Here is a 6,625-nt window from a genome sequence, read left to right as displayed (position 1 = left end):
CCTTAGAGGTGATCTGTTTCTTTTCTCTAGCAGCTTTTAATATTCTGTTCTCATGCTGAATTTCTGGGATCTTAGTTATTATTTGTCTAGTATAGATTTATTTTAGCTATGGCTAGTTGGAGTTCTATATGCCTCACTTAACTGTATGTCAGATTCTTTGTCCATGCTTGGGAAATTTTCTGCTACTATTTCTACAAACAGTCTTTTTATGTCATCCATGTTTACTCCTACTGTTACATTCACATCTATCATTCTTATCTTGTTTTTCTTTGCCTCTTCTTGCAGCTGTTGCATTATTTTTTCCTTATTCCTTGCTGTTTTTAAGAGATCTTTCATTTCACAATCACTACCTACAATTGTGTCTTCAAGGTCCAATGTCTGGAAGTCTATCTGGAAACTGTATTCTAGCAGTTTTGCAAGCTTTCAATGGAATTTTTTAATTTCCTAGATATCATTTGAGTCTGTTTTGTGCATACTAATTCTTTCCTACATTGCTCATTCAATGTTTCCATCATTTTCCTGTGCTCCTCTAACTTTTTTTCTGTCTTCTTTAGATGTGCTGAGCAATTCTTTCATTGTTGTTGTCATTTCTTTTTTTACCTGAGAGATTATTTCTGATCAGATGTCTTCTATGGCTTGATGGAGTTGTTTTTTTTTTTTTACTTCAGTTGCTATAATTTCAGAAATTTCAGGTGTGTGACTTCCAGGTTCTTCTATGTCAATGTCTCCTGGACTTGTTATGGGTGGGCTGGAGGTCAGAAACTCCATTTTGCTCCTTTGTTTTGACATTTTTAAAGCTCCTGAAGTTCACCAGGGCTCAGTGTTGCTCCATGAGCATGGCTCATGGAACTTCATGAAGCTTTCCAGGGCTCAGCATGTCTTCTGTGATGGTAGAGGTGTTGGGAACAGCTCACAGTTTCCTGAAGCTGTCTCACATTTGGAAGTTTCTTGTTTCTGTTTTGCTTTTGTTATGCTTGATATATTGTATCAACTTGGGAGTCTAGAGGTTGGGCTAAGTGACTCAGTAGTTTTGCATCCTGGGGTGAAAAGGACATGCCCTTACCCTTCTGGGATGTTGTTTATTGTGTCAATTTGAGAAGTCTAGAAGGTTAGCTATGTGATACAGCAGGGAGCCAGGGTGCTTACTTTGTATTCATCCTGAGCCTGTGAAAGTGGAAGGCATGGAGATTATATGAGTACTACATGCCTCCTGGGTGGGGGTAGCCTGCTTACAATATAAGGGAGGGAAAGAGGCTTGCTCTTCTCTGCCATTCCTCCCTTTTGCTCTTGTTGCTTTGCTGTCTTCTACTACCATGAACTGTTGCCCTCTGCCATGTCCCACTCTGCCGTGGAGCCAGCCAAATATAGACTAAAACCTCCATAAACTGTAAGCTAAATAAACCTTCCATTCCTTAATTTTGGGCATCAAGTATTTTGTCTCAGCAATGAGAGAAAAGTAGCCAAGACAGCTTTCCACAGCATTAGCAAGAGAAAATCTTGTGGGTGGGAGGTTTGAGATACTCTAATTTTAGGGGAGTGTTCATGCAGGAGTGAGCCAGGATAGGAGTGCTTTCTCTCACATTTTAAATAGACAACTTCAGACCCGTTAAAATATTTTATCTATGCTTGCAGTAAATAAAAGACTGAGAATCAGGTGGCCTAAAGCAGTATGTGTAACCAGTCCTGAGTACAAGATAGCCTTGGGTTCTTTTTGTTGAGATAAGAAAGCATACATTTTTTTTCTCAGTCCCATCTTGGTGAAGGCCAGTCACCCAAATACAGAGATCAGGGAAGATAGATAATTTGCCCTCAGAACACTGCTATTGTCATATCAGAGTCTGAGGCTGAACCCTCTTTACTATTCATGACACCTTCATGGATCTGTACTCCCTCAAGGTCATCAGGGAGGGACCAAGTTGCTAAAGGAAGCAAGGAAAGATGAGAAAACCTATATATAGGCACTAAAGTTTCTGTAGGTGTCTCAAAGAAGTGAAAAGCCAGGGAATCTGTTTGATGAGTCAATCTTTGATCAAATTACTGAGCTTCTCCAAGACACAGTTTGCATTTATAAAATGGGATTCAGGCTTGAAGAAGAAATTTACATGTGTCTAGGATATACAAATATCATGTAAGTGAACAGATTGGGAAATCATGACCTATTATTCAAGGCTGAAGATATTACTTAAGTTTATCAAGGAATTGCCTTTACTTTAAAAGGGGCATTGGCATAAAATCCCAGTCTCTTGTGCTGTGTGTGTGTTCATGTAGTTGTGTGAACATTAAGCTATTCTTGGTACCTTTTACCATACCACCAACCTTTTGACAGTATACAGATCCAATTTTTAAACCAATCTACCTCCACTATTGGGCTTACTACCTCTTCCCTCCTCCCCAGATGCTGGGTGCTCTAACTATAGCCCTTCGGCCAGAGGCTAGTAGGATTTCCATAGGAAACTCATGTAAAGGCTAAGCAGGTAGTGGTAGAAACCTGGACGTTATACTCTACCTCACTAAACTGATTACTAGTGCCATAGAATATCCATTTTAAGAAACTGACCAACTCACTGCAGACCCAGGCATGATCATAGAGTGTGTATAAGGTGGAGACACACCTTCCACCAAGAGAAAGAGTGTGTTTTCAGGCTTTAACAAAATCTTCAAATCCTGGATATGGAAGGGGAAATGAACAGTGATAAATTTAGAGACATCAGAAGTTTTAGAGTGAAAAATATCAATGCGAAAACTAAGAGAACAGCTGAATAAAAGAGGAGTGTTTTTGGAAAACCCTGACCAGGGTGCTGAGGGTTTAGGAAAGTTGACTCATGCTGTATTAAAGAATGGCCATATTACTCCCATAGAGTGCCAGATCTTCTAGTCCAGTCCTAATAGAGAAACAGTCACTAAGAAGAGCAGGTGTTAAGAATCCTAGTCCAGAAAAGGACCCAAAATTGCAATAAGGCTCAATTGGTAGCCAGCCTAACTCTAAAGCAAAGTCATTCTGAGAATGTACCCCCAGCAATTATTCCCCCGAAAAGACCTTTGTCTACTTCTCTTGAAACAAGGCCAAAGCAAATAAAAGATGTCATTTTTTTCTGAGAGAGATATGAAGTCCATCTCTTCTACCTCTGTGTCCTCTGCTACCATAGCAGGTGCTGCCTCCACAGCTGCCACAAAGACTTAATTCCTTCATCACCCATTCCTGACACCCAGGACTCTGCTTGCTATTCCTAACAGCACTAACACTACTGCTACCCCAAGCACCACTCATATCATTCCTTCCAAGCAACTCCTTGTCACTCCCCCTAAGCCAGCTCACAAAAATAACAACCTGGCACCTTGCTATCAAAGCCACCCCCCCTTCACCACCTAAGAGAGGCATTCTAACAATCTTTTTTTTTTTTTTTTTTTGGTTTTTCTCCGGTACTGGGAACTGAACTCACGACCTTGCGCTTGCCAGGCAGGCACTTTTGCCGCTGAGCTAAATCCCCAGCCCCGGCATTCTAACAATCTTGGTACCCACCTCAGAGTCTGCTGCCATGTTCACTACTAAAACACCAAATAATCAAAAAGAGAAGCACATGTGCTCTATGGGCTCCAGTCTACTGCTGAAAATCCCACTTCCCTATGTCTAGCACTTCCCTCTCATATTCCTCCAGAGTGTCCATGACCTCCTCCATTCCTTGCTAAGACTTTCCAGTTGTGCCAGACATTGAGTTTCTACCCTCCTTTGATCTGCCCCAGAAAGTTCTCCAGCAAGAAGATAAGAAAAAGGAAGTCACCACAAGGATATTGGACCAGAGCTTTGGGAAGCGCCACACCCTCTAAGCTGCCCTTGCTCCTACTGCATGTTTGAATTCAGCAGGCCTTGATCATTCCTTTTTCCAGGACTTTTCCCTTGGAGTGTTCTCAGAGAGCTCATTTGTTGCCTTTTGAGAGCAGTGACAACTTTAGAAGGACAGCAGTACACTGGGCCAGACCAAGTCACTTCCTGTCATTATTAAAATGCAGGAGGTTCCAGTGTACATCCATACCATCCTGAACATGCCCAATCTTGTGTGAAATACTGAGAATTCCAAGCAATGAAGAAGAGGAGCAAATTTGTCTTTTGGCATTGGTTAAAAAAGTGACACCTCAGACATTCCTAAATTACCACAGTGCCTGCAGAAGGTAGAGGAAGAAAAGGAGGATGACTCAGATTCAGGGGCTTACATTAAGTACCAAGATAAAGAGGACAGAAATTAAAGACATCGAAGTGCCCTCATCAACTAATGAAAGAGCAAAGACACACTGGCAATAAAGTTAAATCAAAGGTCCAGTGATCCAGGATTGAACTTGAATTCTTAACTTCAGAAAAGCAAAGAGAAGTGGGATGAAATATAACACCAGATTGAGAACACACTGATCCAACAACAGGGTCAAAGACCCATCCTAGCAGAACTGGGACAATGCAGTATGTTGCAACCTAAAAATGAAACTGATTGCCAGGCAAAAAAAAAAAAAAAGAGATATTAAACATCAGCTCACTAAAAAACTTTGTCAAAGGCTAACTGTGGCTGAACTACTTGCCAGAAAGATTCTAACGTTTAATAAATATGTAGAAATAACAGATGTTCAAGATTATGACAGGTGACCAGACATAACTAACTAATGCTACAAGGCTAACCTAAGTAATGCTACAAGGCTGTGAAAAGGAAAGAATTAAATGAATTTAAAAGCTCAAAGATGGAGGTTCAAGAAGATTGCAAATATTTCACTCTGGAGTCTGGTTCTGGAGTGAAAAGGAATTCTATGAATGTAGGCTTTCACTGGAGTGGATTCTCATGTGCTGCTCAAGAGATGGAACTGAACACTTTGTTAGTAATTTTGAGCTTGTCATTGCAATATACTTGAGGGGTTTTTCCTCAAAGCCATCAAAGTTCTGGGACACTTGCAGTCTGCAAGTATTATTGGCTGCACCACACTCCTGCCCCAAGATGAGTGCTTGTGCTGAGGCACAATTTGCACCATTAGCCTTCCTACCTTCCTGTGATTGTGAGCCCCACTGTGTAGGCATTAAATTCTAGCTATCAAAGTCTGTTGGGGGTAAAAGGAAAAACCTCCTGGAGGCCCAATTTTCTAGGGAAGCAGTCTTCACTTCCAGAGGAAGCCTTGTACCACACCGGCCTGTGAGTTGAAAGCATTGCCCTACACCTCTTACAACACAGCAATATAGTTCTGTTCTACAAGTAAGCCTAAGAGGAAGCATAGGATCTGATATGTTCCTCTTTTTTGGTACTTGGTGTCTTGATTTTTATTTTAAAGTGATTATGAAGAAGTATTTGAAATTTGCTTTCCTGTCTATCTGAGCTGCAACCAAAATACAAGTTGATCAAATGAGAAATCATACATATTTTTATACAAAAATAAGAAAAAGGCCCTTAATACTAATGCCAACTTGGCAGAAAAACTGACCTGTGGCTTAAATTGTATAGGCTGTTTTATTTTTATAAATAATACTGTACATTACACACTGTACCAGTGCAGTTGGTGCCTAGGTACTGGCTCAGCCCCTACTCTTTTGCAATATGTATTAGTATAGCTTCCTAAATAGGTTTGGTCACTTTTCTTGACTTTTCATTGAAAACCAAACAACCTCACTATTTGTCTCTAAATTCCTGGACACACTGTACGTGGAAGAAAAAATAAATGGTTTCTTTTTAACTGATGAATGTAGGTTTTTTTTGTCTTCACTGTATTATAGAGTATGACTCTCCCATAAATTTCTCCTATATTTTTCTGTAGTTCCTGTCATTTTTTCAATATAGTCTTTCAGCAGATTTTTGTCCTTTAATGTCCATATCAGACTTGCTAAAAATAAAAATATTAGGTCAAAACAAAAAAAGCTAAAAAGACCTTAAAGTGATGTTTTTCTCTCTGTGGAGAAAAGGGGGGGGATTTAGATTTCTTAATTTTCTTTAATTTATGGAAGTAAGATAAAACAGAATTTCATAACAAAATAGTAGGGTAATAACAAGAGTTAATACATTACATGTTGCTATCTTTAAAGTAGTTTCTCAGGGGACAAGATATGGGCATAAAAATTTCTCCAGTATATACAAGCACAAACCTTCCTTTTTAATGATCTATGAGACCCTAATAGTACAACTGACTTGCAGTTTTTCCATTTTCCCTACTGTCCTTTCCCCTTTCACCCACCCTAGTTCCTTTTTCCTTTTGAACAGTTTCTTCCCCTTTTGCAACATCTATTGAATATTTGAGTCCTTATTTACTCTGTCAAATTCTCACACAAGGGAAATAATCTGATGTTTACATATGTGAGACTGATTTATTTCACTTATGAGTATGGTTTTAAGTTGCATCTATTTACCTATTAAAGTCTGGAGTTTATCCTTCTTTATGGCTGAGAAGTACTTTATTGTATAAAACTAACACATTTTTAATTCGTTCCTCAGTTGATGGCTATATTTTTAAATTACTGTCAATTGTCTTATGGCTATGGAAAAATACTGAAACCAAATGTGCTTTAATACTTGGCTTACCAAGGTAAAATCAAGAGGACTGTTAGTCTGTTTGAACTCTGGATCTAAGGTGCCCACATATTAAAGTGAAAGTTTCAATCTTTCTA

General features: G+C 39.3%; 1 pseudogene; it reads left to right on the top strand.

Moving 5' to 3' along the window:
- The first annotated feature begins 853 nt into the window (after positions 1-853).
- LOC102027107 lies at positions 854-4,667 on the top strand (annotated as a pseudogene).
- The last annotated feature ends 1,958 nt before the right edge of the window (positions 4,668-6,625 follow it).

This window comes from Chinchilla lanigera, unplaced genomic scaffold, assembly GCF_000276665.1.
Source record: "Chinchilla lanigera isolate Chin_1 unplaced genomic scaffold, ChiLan1.0 scaffold00034, whole genome shotgun sequence".
In the NCBI taxonomy this organism is placed as follows: Eukaryota; Metazoa; Chordata; class Mammalia; order Rodentia; family Chinchillidae; genus Chinchilla; species Chinchilla lanigera.
This window is presented reverse-complemented; position numbering and strand designations above follow the sequence as displayed.